The sequence below is a fragment of the Bufo bufo genome, chromosome 3 (assembly GCF_905171765.1).
Source record: "Bufo bufo chromosome 3, aBufBuf1.1, whole genome shotgun sequence".
NCBI classification, from domain to species: domain Eukaryota; kingdom Metazoa; phylum Chordata; class Amphibia; order Anura; family Bufonidae; genus Bufo; species Bufo bufo.
Window position 1 is genome coordinate 374,870,822 of NC_053391.1, and position 21,931 is coordinate 374,892,752.

The following is a 21,931-nucleotide window of genomic DNA, read 5'->3' on the forward strand; positions in this document are numbered from 1 at the left end:
CAACCCTCAGCCAGCCTGAGGCAACCGTAACAAACAGTATTTTCCTTGATCTGCAAGTGTTAAATTCAAGTTTAATATATACAGCTTTCATATTCTGTTACCAAAAAAACTCTTTTTTGGCAGTCTACAACATCTGGATTAGTCAGTGTGCAATTTAAGCTAGAAATACACGCATCATTTTCTGGGGTTTTAAAAACACACATTTTTGCCAAAAAACTGTATTTTCCTGATCTGCAAGTGTTAAATTCAAGTTTAATATATACAGCTTTCATATTCTGTTACCAAAAAAACACTTTTTTGGCAATCTACAACATCTGGATCAGTCAGTGTGCAATTTAAGCTAAAAATACACCCATCATAATCTGTGGTTTTAAAAACACACTTTTTTGCCAAAAAACACCATTTTCAGGCCTTGCAGCATCAGCATGTGTTAAATTACAGGCTTATATACTGCTGTCAAATTCAGTTGTTAAACAAACACTCGTTTGGGCAAAAAAAATTTAGTTGGCAGCCTTTGATGCAGATGTCATTGTGAGATACACCTTTAATACATTTGGGTTAGATTTAGAGATTTGAAATACCGCCATTTGGTGCACCAATATTGAATTCAGGCCTACACTAGTTCAGGCCGTGTGAGATACACCCTCTACATACAGGGGTTTGATTCAGGCATTTGAAATACAGCCATTTGAAATACAGCCATTTTGTGCAAAGACATACAAACCGGATTCCAAAAAAGTTGGGACACTAAACAAATTGTGAATAAAAACTGAATGCAATGATGTGGAGATGGCAAATGTCAATATTTTTTTTGTAATAGAACGTAGATGACAGATCAAACGTTTAATCCGAGTAAATGTATCATTTTAAAGGAAAAATAAGTTGATTCAAAATTTCACGGTGTCAACAAATCCCCAAAAAGTTGGGACAAGTAGCAATAAGAGGCTGGAAAAAGTAAATTTGAGCATAACGAAGAGCTGGAAGACCAATTAACACTAATTAGGTCAATTGGCAACATGATTGGGTATAAAAAGAGCTTCTCAGAGTGGCAGTGTCTCTCAGAAGCCAAGATGGGTAGAGGATCACCAATTCCCACAATGTTGCGCAGAAAGATAGTGGAGCAATATCAGAAAGGTGTTACCCAGCGAAAAATTGCAAAGACTTTGCATCTATCATCATCAACTGTGCATAACATCATCCGAAGATTCAGAGAATCTGGAACAATCTCTGTGCGTAAGGGTCAAGGCCGTAAAACCATACTGGATGCCCGTGATCTCCGGGCCCTTAAACGACACTGCACCACAAACAGAAATGCTACTGTGAAGGAAATCACAGAATGGGCTCAGGAATACTTCCAGAAACCATTGTCAGTGAACACAATCCACCGTGCCATCCGCCGTTGCCAGCTGAAACTCTACAGTACAAAGAAGAAGCCATTTCTAAGCAAGATCCACAAGCTCAGGCGTTTTCACTGGGCCAGGGATCATTTAAAATGGAGTGTGGCAAAATGGAAGACTGTTCTGTGGTCAGACGAGTCACGATTCGAAGTTCTTTTTGGAAATATGGGACGCCATGTCATCCGGACCAAAGAGGACAAGGACAACCCAAGTTGTTATCAACGCTCAGTTCAGAAGCCTGCATCTCTGATGGTATGGGGTTGCATGAGTGCGTGTGGCATGGGCAGCTTGCATGTCTGGAAAGGCACCATCAATGCAGAAAAATATATTCAGGTTCTAGAACAACATATGCTCCCATCCAGACGTCATCTCTTTCAGGGAAGACCCTGCATTTTTTAACAAGATAATGCCAGACCACATTCTGCATCAATCACAACATCATGGCTGCGTAGGAGAAGGATCCGGGTACTGAAATGGCCAGTCTGCAGTCCAGATCTTTCACCTATAGAGAACATTTGGCGCATCATAAAGAGGAAGGTGCAACAAAGAAGGCCCAATACGATTGAACAGTTAGAGGCCTGTATTAGACAAGAATGGGAGAGCATTCCTATTTCTAAACTTGAGAAACTGGTCTCCTCGGTCCCTAGACGTCTGTTGTGTGTTGTAAGAAGAAGGGGAGATCCCACACAGTGGTGAAAATGGCCTTGTCCCAACTTTTTGGGGATTTGTTGACACCATGAAATTCTGAATAAACATATTTTTCCCTTAAAATGGTACATTTTCTCAGTTTAAACTTTTGTTCCGTGATTTATGTTCTATTCTGAATAAAATATTAGAAGTTGGCACCTCCACATCATTGCATTCAGTTTTTATTCACGATTTGTATACTGTCCCAACTTTTTTGGGGTTTGATTCAGGCATTTGAAATACAGCCATTTGAAATACAGCCATTTTGGCCAAAGAAATCTTTAATTCAGGCATACACTAATTCAGGCCGTGTGAGATACACCCTCTACATACAGGGGTTTGATTCAGGCATTTGAAATACAGCCATTTGAAATACAGCCATTTTGTGCAAAGAAATCTTTAATTCAGGCCTACACTGATTCAGACCGTGTGAGATACACCCTCTACATACAGGGGTTTGATTCAGGCATTTGAAATACAGCCATTTTGTGCAAAGAAATCTTTAATTCAGGCCTACACTAATTCAGGCCGTGTGAGATACACCCTCTACATACAGGGGTTTGATTCAGGCATTTGAAATACAGCCATTTGAAATACAGCCATTTTGTGCAAAGAAATATTTAATTCTTGCCTACACTGGTTCAGACCGTGTGAGATACACCCTCTACATACAGGGGTTTGATTCAGGCATTTGAATTACAGCCATTTGAAATATAGCTATTTTGGGAAAATAAATCTTTAATTCAGGCCTACACTGGTTCAGGTCTGTGAGATACACCCTCTACATACAGGGGTTTGATTCAGGCATTTGAAATACAGCTATTTGAAATACAGCCATTTTGTGCAAAGAAATCTTTAATTCAGGCCTACACTGATTCAGGCCGTGGGAGATTCACCCTCTACATACAAGGGTTTGATTCAGGCATTTGAAATACAGCCATTTTGGGCAAAGAAATCTTTAATTCAGGCCTACACTGGTTCAGGCCGTGTGAGATACACCCTCTACATACAGGGGTTTGATTCAGGCATTTGAAATACAGCCTTCCTGGGCAAAAAAATCTTTAATTCAGGCCTACACTGGTTCAGGCCCTGGGAGATACACCCTCTACATACAGGGGTTTGATTCAGGCATTTGAAATACAGCCATTTTGGGCAAAGTAATCTTTCATTTAGGCCTACACTGGTTCAGGCCCTGTGAGATACACCCTCTACATACAGGGGTTTGATTCAGGCATTTGAAATACAGCCATTTGAAATACAGCCATTTTGGGCAAAGAAATCTTTAATTTAGGCCTACACTGGTTCAGGCCCTGTGAGATACACCCTCTACATACAGGGGTTTGATTCAGGCATTTGGAATACAGCCATTTGAAATACAGCCATTTTGGGCAAAGGAATCTTTAATTTAGGCCTACACTGATTCAGGCCCTGTGAGATACACCCTCTACATACAGGGGTTTGATTCAGACATTTGAAATACTGCCATTTTGTGCAAAGAAATATTTAATTCAGGCCTACACTATTCAGGCCGTGTGAGATACACCCTTTACATACAGGGGTTTGATTCAGGCATTTGAAATACAGCCATTTGAAATACAGCCATTTTGGGCAAAGAAATCTTTAATTCAGGTCTACACTGGTTCAGGCCGTGTGAGATACACCCTTTACATACAAGGGTTGTATTCAGGCATTTGAAATGCAGCCATTTTGGGGAAATAAATCTTTAATTTAGGCCTACACTGGTTTAGGCCCTGTGAGATACACCCTCTACATACAGGGGTTTGATTCAGGCATTTGAAATACAGCCATTTTGGGCAAAGAAATCTTTAATTTAGGCCTACACTGGTTCAGGCCCTGTGAGATACACCCTCTACATACTGGGGTTTGATTCAGGCATTTAAAATACAGTCATTTTGGGCAAAGAAATCTTTAATTGAGGCCTAGTCTGGTTCAGGCCATGTGAGATACACCCTTTACATACTGTCGTTCTATTCTACTATTTATTAAACACCCATTTACGGCAAGATCCTAAATTCAAAAAATATGAGGAGAACGTCAAATAAGGGACGTGGCCCAGGTCGTGGTGCTGCTGGTGGAGCTCCTGTTGCAGGGAGAGGACATGGTCGATCTGTGCCAGCTACACGCACAAGTGAAACCCCTTCCTCAGGTGCGAGTAGGCAACAAAACCTGCAGCGGTATTTGGTTGGGCCTAATGCTGCTCTACGAATGGTGAGGCCTGAACAAGTACAAGCGATAGTAGATTGGGTTGCTGACAGTGGATCCAGTTCCTTCACATTGTCTCCCACCCAGTCTCCTGCTGAAAGACCACTGCTTGAAAAAGGCTCCAGTGTGCGAACCGAAACATTGTTATTTGGTGAATAAATTACATGCTTTTACGTAAGGAAGTGCCATGGATTCTCTTGGATTTTATATATATATATATATATATATATATATAGATGAAAAAACGGACAGCACTCCAAGTAAAAGCTGGTGGTGTTTATTCACCCATGTGGAAGGCAACGTTTCAGCTCATACAAGAGCCTTTGTCAAGCAATGAACACAATACAAAAGGGGGTATATATAGGCCAACCCCTATGACATCACAGTGTAATCAATTAACAGCCCAATACAATAAAGTGCAAATAGTGCATAAGTAATACATAAAAATGTAAATATAGCAGTATACAATGCAAAGATGAATCGATAGGATATATCAAATATATTATATAGTAAATGCATAATTGCAAAAAAAGTGCATAAAGATAAATTGATTAATTAATACATATCAGGTGTATAATCAAGTGTATATTTAGTGGGAAGGACAAAACGATGCTGCCAAAGGGAGGAGGAGCGATAACATACCCAGTGTCGCCATCCATGCCACACATGTCAAACACCGCCACGTCCGGCGTTCAGATGGATGCAGTGCGCAGGCGCCAAGTCGCGTGAGGAGCAGGATATGACTTCCTCACATGACGTAACCAGAGCATGCGCATAGGAGTAAGAAGCTATATCGGCCATCTTAGAAGTGGTAAAAACCTCAAATGGGGAGAAGCGCAGGCAATAGACCGCATCATAGGCGCGATGTAAAGTAATATCATCACAAATAGTGGTGAGAGTATGCGCAAGATGACACTGAAGGAACACTTAAATCAAACAAAAAGAAGGTGACTGATAATGATCACTGTGTGTGCGCATAGCCTGGAATAGACACAATAGCGCAAAACGGAAATAATGCCGTTTACCTAATTGTGTATCCATAGGGGACAGAGAAGAGAGAATACATGGACAGGATTCAACTCATCTCCCAAATGCGCCATTTGAAGCAATGCACCAACCAACAAAATGCCGTGGGCATGCTGCAAAAAGGCCCACAGTTCCCAGTGGACACACACAATATAGGACACACAATAGACAGCACAATGCACCAAGTATAAAAAAAAGTATGAAAAAAGTGTAACCAAAGCAAAAAACAACACAAATACTGCATGGAAACATGTGGGCAAATACGGAACACATCAGGTACGCTTCACTTCTCCAACCCGCAGCATCATTCTTGTCTGTGAAGAAAAAAATATATATATATCGAAAAAGCAGGCAGCACTCCAAGGTAAAGGTGAAAAATATACAAGACTTTATTCACCCATGTGACAAGGCAACGTTTTAGCTCAGTATGAGCCTTTCTCAAGCAAAATTAAAAAACCAAGTGAGCAATATACATATGTATATATAGTGAAAAACATGTGATAAACAATTGAATCAACCTGTGCTCAATTATGCAAATGAGATAAATCACTCTCAGAATAAAAATCCAGACCTTGCTCATACACACAGTACAGACCAAAAGTTTGAACACACCTTCTCATACAAAGAGTTTTCTTTATTTTCATGACTATGAAAATTGTATTTTCACACTGAAGGCATCAAAACTATGAATTAACACATATGGAATTATATACATAACAAACAAGTGTGAAACAACTGAAAATATGTCATATTCTAGGTTCTTCAAAGTAGCCACCTTTTGCTTTGATTACTGCTTTGCACACTCTTGGCATTCTCTTGATGAGCTTCAAGAGGTGGCTACTTTGAAGAACCTAGAATATGACATATTTTCTGTTGTTTCACACTTGTTTGTTATGTATATAATTCCACATGTATTAATTCATGCCTTCATAGTCATGAAAATAAAGAAAACTCTTTGAATGAGAAGGTGTGTCCAAACTTTTGGTCTGTACTGTATATGCACATGCATAGTGATAATACATGCAGTAGAAATATGAAATTTTTGCAATATATATATATAAATCAATAAATATCCAATAGATGTATACATTGCTCTGTAAAGTGCATCAGTACAAATAGGCCTAAATAGGTATCATAAAGTGCCATATGTGATCAGTAAAAACAAGGAGGGGGGAGGGATCAGGGATGTAATATAAACCTGCTGATCAGATGGGATGCGGCCTCATGTAAACAAAACAACCGTTCCCGGCGTACCTGTAATTACATCGCGCATGCCCAAAGTAGCGTATATGACAGCCGGAGTCATCTGATCTTAGTGCGTCCACCACGCATGCGCCATAGTGTATTTTTCATTCCAGTGGCCATATTGGAAGAGGGCTACGGGTAACGTGTCTCCCGGCGCACACGTCGATCATCGACACACCCAATAGCCCCACAGAATATCCAGGCCGAGCCACCATGCATATCCAGACAGGGGCAAACAAGGACTACATGGACATAACGGTACCGAAAAAAAGGGCCAGAGCTGCGCATGACAGTGCGACAGCCATACCGCTACATCCCGGACGTCCAGTCCCATAGCACCCCAGAGGGTTCTCCTCAAAATGATCATGATATAACGTATATCAACTCATCATAAGATTATACTAATATATTCATAACGCAACTTGGGCATGCTATACAGTAAACAAATAATAAATAACTAAAGGAAGTCACATTCACTATCTGTCAGCATAAAACACTGATCATTCCGGATCTCCATCCCTCTTCCATAGTTCATCTAGAGAAAGAAAGAAAAAAAGTATGAGTATAACCAATAAATAAAAATCATGTTAAAAACATATACTCATCCTAGTATTACTACCCATACACCAGTGGGCATGTCAACCAAATGCCAGGAACAAAGTGCAGGCCACTCAATCCCTATACCCTTGTAATCCTAAAATCCACATTGAGGCCATTAGGCCTAAGGCTGTTTAGTTTATAGATCCATTGTAGCTCTTTTCTCTGGAGGAGATAAATTCTATTGCCCCCTCTTCTGGGCATTGGGACATGATCCACTATACAGCATCTCAGATCTTTCTCTTCGTGTTTTAATTCTGAGAAATGTCTGGATACTAATAAGTCAAGGTGTTTTTTCCTGATGGTGTTGCGGTGATTGTTCAACCGTGTTATTAAATCAGTGGAGGTCTCGCCAACATAAAGCAGGTTGCACGGACATCATAAAACATAAATAACATGGTCAGAGTTACATGTTAAATAAAACCATATAGGGTAGATGAAGCCTGAGTCCGTATGTGTGAAACAGCTGCATTTACATATATATCTACAATTCACACAGCCGAGGCATGGGAAACAACCCATGCTCGGCCATGTCAATGTAGTTTGCCTGTTACCTTTCTTTGATCCCACATCTGCCTTGACCAATTGGTCCCGCAGATTTTTGGATTTCCGATAGGACAGCAGAGGGGGTACATTTAACTCTGGTAGATCCTTGTGACATGCACCTAGGATGTCTGATGTCTGATAATTTTAGCTATTTCCACACTACGTTCTGTATATGTGGAAATAAAAGGTATCTAGATTGCCTCACCTTGGGTTTCTGGTTCACCAGGATGGCTTGTCTCTCCAATCCGCAGACAGCCTCTCTTTGTTCTTTTAGTAATTTATATGGATAACCCCTTTTCCGGAATTTATCTGTCGTTGTCCCCATTGTTGTGTCCAGATCCTTTTGATCCAACACTATCCGTCTCGCTCTGAGAAACTGTGAGTATGGTAGATGTTTGACCATCTTCCTAGGATGATAGCTATTGTATAGTAAAATGGTGTTTTTATCCGTAAATTTAGTATACAGTTGGATATGCAGTCTGCCGTTGGAGAGAACCACCCGCGTGTCCAAAAATTGTATGTCAGTCGTAGACGAAGTTAAAGTAAACTGTAATGCATCATCAATGCTGTTTAAAAAGGTATGAAAGCTGCGCAACTCAGTATCACTGCCAGTCCATATGAGGAAGACATCGTCTATGTATCTCCACCACCGAAGCACATGTCTGAAGTGGTGGGACACATACAGTACACGATGTCCTCCTCAAAACAACGCATAAATATATTAGCGTAAGTAAGGGCCACATTGGACCCCATAGCCACGCCCCTCTTCTGCATGTAGTATGGGTCTTGGAACAAGAAGTAGTTGTATCTCAATATGAAATTCAAAAGTGATATATGAAATCAATGGCTTGTGTGAAATAGGAAGACATTCTCAACATCTGTAACAGCTGCAATACCTTTATCATGGTCTATGGAGGTATATAACGAGACCACATCAAAAGAAGCTAGTATTACCGACTGTGTCTGTGTGAAATCAATCTCCTCCAATTTATTAAGAAAATCGGATGTATCACGTATATATGAGGTACCACCTGTAGAAAAGCTTCGTAAGATGGCATCCAAAAAGATTGCAATATGGCTAAAAACGGAATCAAAACCCGACACAATTCAGGCGCCCAGGAGGATCAATCAAGGTCTTGTGTGCTTTAGGTAATATATATATATGACTGGAGTCACCGGATGTGTCACAGTAAGATAATCGGCAAGACCTTTATCAATGATTCCTGCTGTTATCGCATTGGATAGATTCTGCTTTATCACATTGCCTATATCAAATTTTGGGTCAGAGTGTATAACACAGTACACATTGGTGTCTTGAAGCTGCCTCAATATCTCTGCGATATATTTGTGAGTATCAAGAATGACCACAGCACCGCCCTTGTCGGCCGGCTTAATTGTGATGCTGGAGTCACTCCTGAGCTGCACAATTGCTTCTACTTCAGCTGATATGAGATTGGGATGCCCAAAGCTAGAGATGGAGTCAGCGATCTTAAGCCTCTCAATCTCAGACCTCACTGCAGATATATATGCATCAATAGAAGAGTCATTCACAATAGGGTTAAAGTAACTAGCAGAGGACAGGTTGACCAACCCCAGTGTGAAATCATGCACACGAGGTGTATCAACCTGCCCCTTGTCCTTTAACCACAATTTTAATTGAATAGATCGAAAGAAAGAAGCCAAATGAAGTTCTAAATCAAACCAATTTACATGCGCATTAGGGCAAAAAGAGAGGCCCTTACTGAGTGTCTTCAGTAAGTTTATTGTTAATTTATGCATAACTTTCATACATAGTTAATATGTTTTCTGTATAATCCTTTTTAGATTGTGTAACAGCACCATCTAGTGGCCGTTTTAAATACAATTGCAGCTATTTTACACTACAAGTTTGGTCTACTTCAGCTTCGTTATCTTAGTAACATCATCATCCCTGCACATAGCAGCCATTTTCTTCATTCACAGTCATCACTGCCTGAGGATAGCACATGGTTTGGAAGCCTCTTGAGACATCCTCTACATCTAAGCTCACAGTAGCATCGCTGGTATGTCACATAGCCACATTACAGCCTGTTTGCATCAGTTTTTTTTTAAAAGGCTTTATTTTTCAATTTTCACAAAAAAGTTAACAAAACATTAAATCAAAACAGTGTAACCTCAACCATCACATTCAATTGGCAGGCAAGATAATAGGATTACATTTAGATGATGTATCTTCAAGTGTAAAAGTTGTTAATACGATTCACTTCAGTCATAAAAACTGAGTTGTCATAAAGCAGAATTATTTCATTATAGCCTGTCCCCATTCACACACACATTCATACCGGCAGTGACCCAGACATCTCTTATCTCCTCCAGCCCAATTACACTGTAACCGAGTTTGCACTCGGCCAAATATCCCAGATCTTCCCAAATTTTTCCGGTATACCTCTGGCTTCATAAGTTAGCTTATATACTGATAGTGTAGCATTAATAAGCTGGATCCAATGAGACAGTGTTGTTTTTTTTAGGGGCTTCCAATTCAGCAGAGTTGCCTTTCTCACATAAAACATCAGCAACCTATAGAGGATTTTGGTATGCTTAGTTGGAACAATATCGTTGACAAGGCTTAGCAGACTGACTTCAGGTGTTACAACTGCTAGGAGCCCCAGACAAGCATTAAGATACTTATGCCCCTGTACCCAGAATTCAGCAATGACCGGACACTCCCATATTATGTGCAAAAGAGTCCCCTTGTCATTATTACATCTTGTACATGCATCTGAAGCAAGTTTATGCATGCGTACCAATCTCACTGGGGTAAAGTAGACTCTGTGCAACCATTTTGTCTGAATCAGCTGATCCCGTACACAAATCCCCGTCTCCTTCCAGGAGGCCGACAGCTCTTTCTCATGATAGTCTTCCAATGCAGGAATATCAGCTTTCCACTTAAGAAAAGCCCTTACCATCGGCGAAGGTCGGGAGGATAGAAGGAAACCGTAAAAAGATGACACCATTTTAGTATGAGTTGCCCGTCTGGCAATTTTCTCTACTGTACTATATTCTAGCCTCAAAGGACCAGCCCCAAACTGGGATTCGCAAGCATGTCTCAACTGAAAAAATCTAAAGAGAGATGCCTGTGGTAAGTTGTATTCCGTCTGTAGGGCTGAGAACGTTTAAAAAAAAAAAAAAAACCTCATAAAATTGAGTAAGGTATTTGATGCCTCTTCGCGGCCAGAACTGAAAGTCAAGCAGAGAATTTAGTTCCATCAGTTTGGGATTTCCCCACAAGGGCATCACTGGGGATAGTATATTACTTTCCTCTCTATCCTTTCCCACCACTGCAAAGGCATTCCATGCATTGATCACCCCCACCATTAGTGTAGTGAGATGCTTCACCGGGTATTTCCCTGCTCTATACACTAAGTTTGTCATCGCTTCATAAGATCCCATGAGGGCCGCCTCCAATCTGTTTACATATGTATTTTGCATATCTTTTTCCTTTCCTTTATAGCAGCTTATAGTTAGCAGCTAGGGACAATGCTTGATAGGTAACATGCTCTAGTTTAGATATGCATCTGTGTTTGTATATGCATTACTATATGTCAGACCCCATTAGTAAGCGCATTGCTTTTTCTGTTCCCCAGTTTTACCGCACTGATTTACATCCTTGCAATAAAGATAAAGTTGGATGTTACTCCATTGTCAATTCATTGCCAGGATAAAGTTTAGCTGTCTGTCAAGCTATGTACCTTCACACATAAGGAGGACAGAACACTGAGTACACTCACTTGAGAAGAGGTAAGCTCTTTGGAAGAAAGATTGATCACAATAATTTCTTCCTGCTGTTCTGTGTCTTTTTCGTGGCTGTGCGTGTCCTGCTGCTGCGCAGTTTTCCTGGATCTCCAGTGTCTGTGGCTGCCTCTGATCACATGGCACTTTATTATACCTATTTATGCCTATTTGTACTGATGCACTTTACACAGCAATGTATACATCTATTGGATATTTATTGTTTTATATATATTGCAAAAATGTCTTATTTTTACTGCATGTATTTTCACTATGCATGTGCCTATATGTATGAGCAAGGTCTGGATTTTTATTCTGGGAGTAATTTATCTCATTTGCATAATTGAGCACAGGTTGATTCAATTGTTTGTCACATGTTTTTCACCATATATATATTGTTCACCTGGTTTTGTAATTTTGCTTGAAAAAGGCTCATACTGAGCTGAAACGTTGCCTTGTCACATGGGTGAATAAAGTCTTGTATATTTTTTACCTTTACCTTGCTTTTTGGATTTTTCATATTGGGTAAGCTGTATCCCGTTTGGGCTGTGCACCCATTTTTTGGGTTTATTTTCCCGGTGCTGCCATCTTATATACACAGTGGATATAAAAAGTCTACACACCCCTGTTAAAATGTCAGGTTTCTGTGCTGTAAAAAAAATGAGACAAAGATAAATTATTTCAGAACTTTTTCCACCTTTAATGTAACCTATAAACTGTACCACTAAATTGAAAAACAAACTGAAATCTTTTAGGTGGAGGGAAGAAAACAAAAAAATAATAAAATAATGTGGTTGCATAAGTGTGCACACCCTCTTATAACTGGGGATGTAGCTGTGTTCAGAATTAAGCACATTCAAAATAATGTTAAATAGGAGTCAGCATATACCTGCCATCATTTAAAGTGCCTCTGATTAACCCCAAATAAAGTTCAGCTGCTCTAGTCGGTCTTTCCTGAAACTTTCTTAGTTGCATCCCACAGCAAAAGCCATGGTCCTGTCACAACCAGACAGCGGAGAAGCTCTGACAGGAGCTTTCCAGATCCTCCTCCTTGAGTTTCTTTGTTTTGGTTAAGTTCCTCATCTCGTTAGTCTATCTCAGCTGTCATGCAGTTGGACTGATTGCTTCCCTTTAAGTTCCTCCCCATAATGCAGTAGTGTGCGGCTTATACAACTTCCTGGAGTGTGTGTGTGCATGCATGCTGTTTCTATTCCTCAGTCCTCTGCAAGATAAGTGCTTTTCCTTTATTTGTGATTTTCTGTCTGCTGGATTTTCAGGTGACCCTGACTCCCTCCGTGTCTTGTGTAGGGAGCCGGTGGTCGTGTCCCCTCACTATTGTAGGGTCTTCAGGTATTAGATTGCCGAGGTATGTGGATATGCGCCCATCCACCTTTGGGGTGTTCGCATAGGCTGAGCAATTAGGGAGAGTGGCAGGTCTCATGTAGGGGTCTCCCTTTTGTTCCTTTGTTGTGGATCCGGTGAGTCATTAATTGTATTGCATTGTCTTGTTTCCTGTACACCATCCGTGACATTATAACCCGCCAAAACCGTCTCAAGCATGGATCCGGTTTCACTTTTGGCTGAGCGCTTCCAGGGTCTTTCATTGGAGGTAGCTGATCTCCGTAAGACTTTTTCTCAGTTTCAAGTGACCGGTTCAGCTTGCGTTCATGGAGTTTGTTCTGAGCCTAAGATCTCGCTCCCGCATACGTTCTCCGGGGGTAGTGAGTATTTTGTGTGTTTTAGAGAGGCTTGCAAACTCCATTTTCGCCTTCTTCCCCATTCCTCTGGTGATGAAGAACGGAGGGTGGGGATCATTATATCGCTGCTCAGGGGTAACGCTCAATCCTGGGCCTTTTCGCTGCCAGAGGGGGCACGGCCCCTCCGTTCAGTGGATGAATTCTTTTTAGCCCTGGGTCAGATATATGATGATCCGGATCGTATTGCTCTGGCTGAGTCTAGACTACGTCTGTTATGCCAGGGTAAACAATCCGCAGAGATATACTGCTCAGAATTTCGGAGATGGGCAGCTGATACTGGTTGGAATGATGCTGCACTCCGAAGTCAATTTTGCCATGGTCTTTCAGAGGGATTGAAAGATGCATTTGCCTTTCATGAGAGACCTACCTCCTTGGATTCTGCTATGTCTCAGGCCGTTCGTATTGACAGGCGTCTTAGAGAGAGAGGAGAGATCTCTCCTTCCTGTCATACTCAGTCCCGGGACAGTGCAGCGGTCTCTTTCTGTGCGCAGGGGTCTCAGTCGCGGTCAGCCCCTTCTGAGCAGGAGCCCATGCAGCTGGGGTTGATTGCCTCTGACAATAGAAGATTCAGCCCGCATGGGAGGGTTTGTTTTTGTTGTGGAGGTATAAATCATTTGGCAAATGTTTGTCCCTCTAGGAGATTCAGGCAGTCTTCTGGGAGTAATAAAGAAACAAAAAGGAAAAAATCTTTTAAAAATGTTCCGTCTGTTACTATTGGCAGGGTTGAGGCGGAAATTGAAGGTTTTCCGTTTGCTTGTAGTTCCCGTTTTGTCCTGCCTGCTAGGGTGGCGCTAGAGAGCAAGAGCATTTTTTGTGAGATTTTTGTGGATAGTGGAGCAGCTGTCAATCTCATTGATAATCAATTTGCAATAACTCATGGTTTCCAGGTATGCACTTTGGGAAAGGATATTCCTGTTTTTGCTATTGATTCCGCTCCACTTTCTCAGAAATCATTAAAGGGCATAGTTCACAATATTCGTTTAATTGTGAGTGATGCTCATGTTGAGGATGTGTCATGTTTCGTCCTTAGCGGTTTGCCTACTCCTCTAGTGTTGGGGCTACCCTGGCTCACTAAACATAACCCCACCATTGATTGGCAAGCGAGGCAAATAAATGGTTGGAGTGACTTTTGCAGAGAGAATTGCCTCATGACATCTGTTTCAGAGGTTTCTACTAAGACTGTACCAACTTTCCTCTCTGAATTTTCGGATGTCTTCTCTGAGAGTGGAGTTCAGGATTTGCCCCCGCACAGGGAGTACGATTGCCCTATTAATCTCATCCCAGGCGCCAAACTGCCTAAATCTCGTTTATACAATCTTTCCCAACCTGAGAGGGTCGCTATGCGTGCTTGTATCTCTGAGAGTCTGAGAAAAGGACACATACGACCCTCGAAGTCACCTGTTGCCGCTGGTTTTTTCTTTGTTAAGAAAAAAGATGGTTCTTTAAGACCTTGTCTGGATTTCAGGGAGCTGAACAGTATCACTATTCGTGACCCTTATCCGCTTCCTCTGATCCCGGACCTGTTTAACCAGGTTGTTGGGGCTAAAGTCTTTTCCAAATTAGACCTAAGAGGGCATACAACCTGGTCAGGGTCAGAGAAGGAGACGAATGGAAGACGGCTTTCAATACCCCTGAGGGCCATTTTGAGAATTTGGTTATGCCTTTTGGTTTGATGAATGCCCCAGCCGTTTTTCAGCATTTCGTCAACAGCATTTTTTATCATTTAATGGGAAAATTTGTATTAGTGTATTTGGATGACATTTTGATTTTTTCTCCTGATTTCAAGACTCATAAGGAACACTTACATCAGGTCTTGCTCATCCTGCGGGAGAATAAATTATACGCGAAACTGGAAAAATGTATGTTTGTGGTTCCAGAAATTCAATTTCTGGGGTTTCTTCTCTCCGCTTCTGGTTTTCGCATGGACCCCGAGAAGGTCCGCGCTGTGCTTGAGTGGGAGCTTCCTGAGAATCAGAAGGCGCTGATGCGTTTTTTGGGCTTTGCCAATTATTACAGGAAATTTATTTTGAATTATTCCTCTGTTGTTAAACCACTCACTGATATGACCAGAAAGGGGGTAGATTTTTCTTCCTGGTCTGTAGAGGCGCGTAAGGCCTTTTCTAATATCAAGGAGAGTTTTGCTTCCGCTCCCATCCTGGTACAACCTGATATTTCGTTACCCTTCATAGTTGAGGTTGATGCTTCTGAGGTAGGGGTGGGTGCGGTCTTGTCTCAGGGTTCCTCTCCTGCCAAATGGCAACCATGTGCCTTTTTCTCGAAGAAACTCTCCTCCGCAGAGAGAAATTATGATGTGGGAGATAGGGAATTGTTGGCCATCAAGTTGGCTTTTGAGGAATGGCGCCATTGGCTAGAGGGAGCCAGACACCCTATTACCGTGTTTACTGACCATAAAAATCTGGCCTACTTGGAGTCAGCCAAGCGTCTGAACCCGAGACAGGCCAGATGGTCTTTGTTCTTTTCAAGGTTTAATTTTGTTGTCACGTTCCGCCCTGGGGTTAAGAATGTGAAGGCAGATGCCCTGTCACGTTGTGTTCCGGGAGGTGGGAATTTTGAAGACCCGGGTCCCATTTTGGCTGAAGGTGTGGTGGTCTCTGCTCTTTTTCCTGAATTGGAGGCAGAGGTGCAGGCAGCCCAGTCAGAGGCTCCTGATCTTTGTCCTCCTGGGAGGTTGTTTGTGCCTCTCGCTTTGAGACACAAGATTTTTAAGGAACACCACGATACGGTCCTTGCTGGGCACCCGGGGGCAAGAGCCACACTGGATCTCATCGCTCGGAGATTCTGGTGGCCTGCGCTTCGTAAGTCGGTTGAGGGTTTTGTGGCAGCTTGCGAATCTTGCGCTCGTGCCAAAGTCCCTCATTCACGGCCATCAGGTCCTCTCCTTCCCTTTCCTTCCCGTCCTTGGACACATCTGTCCATGGACTTCATAACGGACTTGCCTCGTTCCTCGGGGAAGACTGTGATTCTGGTGGTGGTGGACCGTTTTAGCAAAATGGTGCATTTCATCCCTTTTCCTGGTTTGCCCAATGCTAAGACGCTGGCGCAGGCATTTATTGACCACATTGTCAAATTGCATGGTATTCCTTCAGACATAGTCTCTGATAGGGGCACGCAGTTTGTTTCCAGATTCTGGAAGGCTTTCTGTTCTCGCTTGGGGGTTCGGTTGTCATTCTCTTCTGCTTTCCACCCGCAGTCGAATGGCCAGACAGAGCGCGTCAATCAGAATCTGGAGACATATCTGCGCTGTTTTGTGGCGGAGAATCAGGAGGATTGGTGTTCTTTTTTGTCCCTTGCTGAGTTCGCTTTAAATAACCGTCGTCAGGAGTCCTCTTTTTGGTGCATATGGGTTTCATCCGCAGTTTGGGACTTTCTCGGGAGAGGGGTCTTCTGGTTTACCTGATGAGGACAGATTCTCCTCGTCTTTGTCATCTATTTGGCAAAAGATTCAGGATAATCTAAAGAGCATAAGTGAGAGATATAAGCGTGTGGCAGATAAGAGACGTGTGCCTGGTCCGGACCTGAATGTTGGTGATCTGGTGTGGTTGTCTACCAAGAATATCAAATTGAAGGTTCCCTCCTGGAAGTTGGGTCCTAGGTTTATTGGGCCTTACAAGATCCGGTCTGTCATCAATCCTGTTGCCTACCGTCTTGATCTTCCTCAGACTTGGAAGATCCATAATGTTTTTCATAAGTCCTTATTGAAACCTTATGTTCAACCTATTGTACCCTCGCCTTTGCCTCCTCCTCCGATTATGGTTGATGGAAATCTTGAATTTCAGGTCTCTAGGATTGTGGATTCTCGTCTTGTCCGCGGTTCCCTCCAGTACCTCGTTCATTGGGAGGGTTATGGTCCTGAGGAGAGGATGTGGGTCCCAGTGACGGACATTAAGGCCACTCGTCTCATCAGGGCTTTCCATAGGTCCCATCCTGAGAAGGTGGGCCCTGAGTGTCCGGAGTCCACTCGTAGAGGGAGGGGTACTGTCACAACCAGACAGCGGAGAAGCTCTGACAGAAGCTTTCCAGATCCTCCTCCTTGAGTTTCTTTGTTTTGGTTAAGTTCCTCATCTTGTTAGTCTATCTCAGCTGTCATGCAGTTGGACTGATTGCTTCCCTTTAAGTTCCTCCCCATAATGCAGTAGTGTGCGGCTTATACAACTTCCTGGAGTGTGTGTGTGCATGCATGCTGTTTCTATTCCTCAGTCCTCTGCAAGATAAGTGCTGTTCCTTTATTTGTGATTTTCTGTCTGCTGGATTTTCAGGTGACCCTGACTCCCTCCGTGTCTTGTGTATGGAGCCGGTGGTCGTGTCCCCTCACTATTGTAGGGTCTTCAGGTATTAGATTGCCGAGGTACGTGGATATGCGCCCATCCACCTTTGGGGTGTTCGCATAGGCTGAGCAATTAGGGAGAGTGGCAGGTCTCATGTAGGGGTCTCCCTTTTGTTCCTTAGTTGTGGATCCAGTGAGTCATTAATTGTATTGCATTGTCTTGTTTCCTGTACACCATCCGTGACAGGTCCACAGAGAGCTTCCAAAGCATCAGAGGGATCTCAGTGTTAAAAGGTATCAGTCAGGAGAAGGGTACAAAAGAATTTTCAAGGCATTAGATATACCATGGAACACAGTGAAGACAGTCATCATCAGGTGGAGAAAATATGGCACAACAGTGACATTACCAAGAACTGGACGTCCCTCCAAAATTGATGAAAAAACGAGAAGAAAACTGGTCTGGGAAGCTACCAAGAGGCCTACAGCAACATTAAAGGAGCTGCAGGAATATCTGGCAAGTACTGGATGTGTGGTATATGTGACAACAATCTCCCGTATTCTTCATATGTCTGAGCTATGGAGTAGAGTGTCAAGACGAAAGCCTTTTCTTACGAAGAAAAACAAGGTGTTATGGTCTGATGAAACCAAGGTTGAACTTTTTGGCCATAATTCCAAAAGATATGTTTAGTGCAAAAACAACACTGCACATCACCAAAAGAACACCATAACCACAGTGAAGCATGGTGGTGGCAGCATCATGCTTTGGGGCTGTTTTTCTTCAGCTGGAACTGGGGCCTTAGTTAAGCTAGAGGGAATTATGAACCGTTCCAAATACCAGTCAATATTGGCACAAAACCTTCAGGCTTCTGCTCGAAAGCTGAACATAAAGAGGAACTTCATCTTTCAGCATGACAACGAACCAAAGCATACATCCAAATCAACAAAGGAATGGCTTCACCAGAAGAATCTTAAAGTATTGGAATGGCCCAGCCAGAGCCCAGACCTGAATCTGATTGAAAATCTGTGGGGTGATCTGAAGAGGGCTGTGCACAAGAGATGCCCTTGCAATGTGACAGATTTGGAGTGTTTTTGCAAAGAAGAGTGGACAAATCTTGCCAAGTCAAAATGTGCCATGCTGATAGACTAATACCCCAAAAGACTGAGTGCTGTAATAAAATAAAAAAAGTGCTTCAACAAAGTATTAGTTTAACCACCTCAGCCCCCAGTGCTTAAACACCCTGAAAGACCAGGCCACTTTTTATACTTCTGACCTACACTACTTTCACCGTTTATTGCTCGGTCATGCCACTTACCACCCAAATGAATTTTACCTCCTTTTCTTCTCACTAATAGAGCTTTCATTTGGTGGTATTTCATTGCTGCTGACATTTTTACTTTTTTTGTTATTAATCGAAATTTAACGATTTTTTTGCAAAAAATTGACATTTTTCACTTTCAGTTGTAAAATTTTGCAAAAAAAAACGAGATCCATATATAAATTTTGCTCTAAATTTATTGTTGTACATGTCTTTGATAAAAAAAAATGTTTGGGTAAAAAAAAAATGGTTTGGGTAAAAGTTATAGCGTTTACAAACTATGGTACAAAAATGTGAATTTCCGCTTTTTGAAGCAGCTCTGACTTTCTGAGCACCTGTCATGTTTCCTGAGGTTCTACAATGCCCAGACAGTACAAACACCCCACAAATGACCCCATTTCGGAAAGTACACACCCTAAGGTATTCGCTGATGGGCATAGTGAGTTCATAGAACTTTTTATTTTTTGTCACAAGTTAGCGGAAAATGATGATTTTTTTTTTTCTTACAAAGTCTCATATTCCACTAACTTGTGACAAAAAATAAAAACTTCTATGAACTCACTATGCCCATCACTAAATACCTTGGGGTCTCTTCTTTCCAAAATGGGGTCACTTGTGGGGTAGTTATACTGTCCTGGCATTCTAGGGGCCCAAATGTGTGGTAAGGAGTTTGAAATCAAATTCTGTAAAAAATGACCAGTGAAATCCGAAAGGTGCTCTTTGGAATATGGGCCCCTTTGCCCACCTAGGCTGCAAAAAAGTGTCACACATCTGGTATCTCTGTATTCAGGAGAAGTTGAGGAATGTGTTTTGGGGTGTCTTTTTACATATACCCATGCTGGGTGAGATAAATATCTTGGTCAAATGCCAACTTTGTATAAAAAAATGGGAAAAGTTGTCTTTTGCCAAGATATTTCTCTCACCCAGCATGGGTATATGTAAAATGACACCCCAAAACACATTCCTCAACTTCTCCTGAGTACGGAGATACCAGATGTGTGACACTTTTTTGCAGCCTAGGTGGGCAAAGGGGCCCATATTCCAAAGACCACCTTTCGGATTTCACAGGTCATTTTTTACAGAATATGATTTCAAACTCCTTACCACACATTTGGGCCCCTAGAATGCCAGGGCAGTATAACTACCGCACAAGTGACCCCATTTTGGAAAGAAGACACCCCAAGGTATTCCGTGAGGGGCATGGCAAGTTCCTAGAATTTTTTATTTTTTGTCACAAGTTAGTGGAAAATGATGATTTTTTTTTTTTTTTCATACAAAGTCTCATATTCCACTAACTTGTGACAAAAAATAAAAACTTCCATTAACTCACTATGCCCATCAGTGAATACCTTGGGGTCTCTTTTTTCCAAAATGGGGTCACTTGTGGGGTAGTTATACTGCCCTGGCATTCTAGGGGCCCAAATGTGTGGTAAGGAGTTTGAAATCAAATTCTGTAAAAAATGACCTGTGAAATCTGAAAGGTGCTCTTTGGAATATGGGCCTCTTTGCCCACCTAGGCTGCAAAAAAGTGTCACACATCTGGTATCTCTGTATTCAGGAGAAGTTGAGGAATGTGTTTTGGGGTGTCATTTTACATATACCCATGCTGGGTGAGAGAAATATCTTGGCAAAAGACAACTTTTCCCATTTTTTTTATACAAAGTTGGCATTTGACCAAGATATTTATCTCACCCAGCATGGGTATATGTAAAAAGACACCCCAAAACACATTCCTCAACTTCTCCTGAATACAGAGATACCAGATGTGTGACACTTTTTTGCAGCCTAGGTGGGCAAAGGGGCCCATATTCCAAAGAGCACCTTTCGGATTTCACAGGTCATTTTTTACAGAATTTGATTTCAAACTCCTTACCACACATTTGGGCCCCTAGAATGCCAGGGCAGTATAACTACCCCACAAGTGACCCCATTTTGGAAAGAAGAGACCCCAAGGTATTCGCTGATGGGCATAGTGAGTTCATGGAAGTTTTTATTTTTTGTCACAAGTTAGTGGAATATGAGACTTTGTATGAAAAAAATAAAATAAAAAAAAAATCATCATTTTCCACTAACTTGTGACAAAAAATAAAAAATTCTAGGAACTTGCCATGCCCCTCACGGAATACCTTGGGGTGTCTTATTTCCAAAATGGGGTCACTTGTGGGGTAGTTATACTGCCCTGGCATTTTCCAGGGGCCCTAATGTGTGGTAAGTAGGTAAATGACCTGTGAAATCCGAAAGGTGCTCTTTGGAATGTGGGCCCCTTTGCCCACCTAGGCTGCAAAAAAGTGTCACACATGTGGTATCGCCGTATTCAGGAGAAGTTGGGGAATGTGTTTTGTGGTGTCATTTTACATATACCCATGCTGGGTGAGAGAAATATCTTGGCAAAAGACTACTTTTCCCATTTTTTTTATACAAAGTTGGCATTTGACCAAGATATTTATCTCACCCAGCATGGGTATATGTAAAATGACACCCCAAAACACATTCCCCAACTTCTCCTGAATACGGAGATACCACATGTGTGACACTTTTTGCAGCCTAGGTGGGCAAAGGTGCCCAAATTCCTTTTAGGAGGGCATTTTTAGACATTTGGATACCAGACTTCTTCTCACGCTTTGGGGCCCCTAAAATGCCAGGGCAGTATAAATACCCCACATGTGACCCCATTTTGGAAAGAAGACACCCCAAGGTATTCCGTGAGGGGCATGGAAAGTTCCTAGAATTTTTTATTTTTTGTCACAAGTTAGTGGAAAATGATGATTTCTTTTTTTTTTTTTTCATACAAAGTCTCATATTCCACTAACTTGTGACAAAAAATAAAAACTTCCATGAACTCACTATGCCCCTCAGCGAATACCTTGGGGTGTCTTCTTTCCAAAATGGTGTTATTTGTGGGGTGTTTGTACTGCCCTGGCATTTGAGGGTCTCCGCAATCATTACATGTATGCCCAGCATTAGGAGTTTCTGCTATTCTCCTTATAATGAGCATACAGGTAATGAGATTTTTTTTTTCCGTTCAGCCTCTGGGCTGAAAGAAAAAAATGAACGGCACAGATTTCTTCATTCGCATCGATCAAT